Source organism: Amphimedon queenslandica, unplaced genomic scaffold (genome assembly GCF_000090795.2).
Source record: "Amphimedon queenslandica unplaced genomic scaffold, v1.1 AMPQUscaffold_13493, whole genome shotgun sequence".
NCBI classification, from domain to species: Eukaryota; Metazoa; Porifera; class Demospongiae; order Haplosclerida; family Niphatidae; genus Amphimedon; species Amphimedon queenslandica.
Window position 1 is genome coordinate 323,480 of NW_003546271.1, and position 1,350 is coordinate 324,829.

Below are 1,350 nucleotides of genomic sequence, written 5' to 3' on the forward strand. Positions count from 1 at the left end.
ATATCCCACTAATGTGACAAGTTCCATGGCTATTCCTATCATACTAGAATGCATAATGATGCTACAAGTTATGCATTTTTCATTCACAGATATAATGAGAGCAAAAAAATTTGTTATATCAAGGTAATAGGAAGAATTACTACAAGACATTATTCAAGGTGACCATTCTTAATTACATATCATAGCTGGAATTTTTACTTTTTGTGCCACTAAGCTAATTTCACTCACCCAGCCAATAACCTTTTAATTACCTTAAGCCTACTATTATTTGCATCTACTAATTTTAGTGAAATCAGCAAAAGTCATGTTTAGCATTACTAATTTTAGCGTTTTTAACTAAATTAACTATAAAAAATAGCCATTATAAAGAATAATACTTATTTTGGCGTCTATTTAATTTAGCAATTTAAAGTTCTCTCGCTAATATAGCTAAATTTAGTAGATGCTAAAAATAGTAGGCTTAAGGAATATGAAGTGACTTTTTTGGGTAAATTAAGTATTTGCATTGTTTGTATCAAAGTGATGTTTATTTGCATGTATGTAGGTCAAAAAGAAAGTCTGATTTTGCCATTACCTTCATTGATGACGATGAAATGAAGTTTGGATTAATTGATGAGTTTAGAGATGAGAATTCATTTACAGTAATAGTACTTGAGCATTATTCTTTGTTATCGCCGCACAATATTCAATTTCATTTAATCGAGTAAGTATACACATTGTAAAGTCATAATGATTAAAATGTAATTTTATTTTGCAGTTACCATAATCAGATCAGACTAAACATTTCACGGCATCAAGTCTATGAAAAGTGTATTTATTTTGACATAGACAGTGGACTTTTCTTTGTAAATTATCCCAAGAATTTTGTGTCTGATTAATTTTTAAGGTGTACTAAATTTAAAAAAGTAACACTAAATTGCCAACTGGATTGTCTTGGTTGGGCTCAGCCTACGAGATTACAGGGCATGTTTGTTTGTATGTGGTCAAAAGAATAATTTAAGTGCTAAATTTAAACTCTATTTTAAACATTAATAAAACCCAATTATGTATTATACAAAATCATTATTATTTTTGTGCTATATAACTCAGTTTTTGTGATACAATTTCAGCAAATGTTTTATAGTCAACAGTCATATTTTGTGATATTTGAATGGTAGGCTGCCTGTGACCATTTCTGCTTTGACCAATTGTAGAGTATCTTTTGATATACCGGTAGTCAGATTCTCTATATAAAAAGAAATGTACATTAATAATGCTTATAAGTGTGGGTACTTTTCGATCATACAAGCATTCTGATATTTTGTCCAGCTGCTTTTGAAGAATATCGTCCAGTTCAGGGTCTATTTTTGC

The 1,350-nt window shown here is 29.6% G+C and overlaps 1 long non-coding RNA gene across 1 annotated transcript; it reads left to right on the top strand.

Moving 5' to 3' along the window:
• Positions 1-84: 84 nt before the first annotated feature.
• Positions 85-586, top strand: LOC109580407 (uncharacterized). The gene is made up of 2 exons (XR_002184231.1): positions 85-158; positions 545-586. It is a non-coding gene; the product is annotated as an uncharacterized LOC109580407 (long non-coding RNA).
• The last annotated feature ends 764 nt before the right edge of the window (positions 587-1,350 follow it).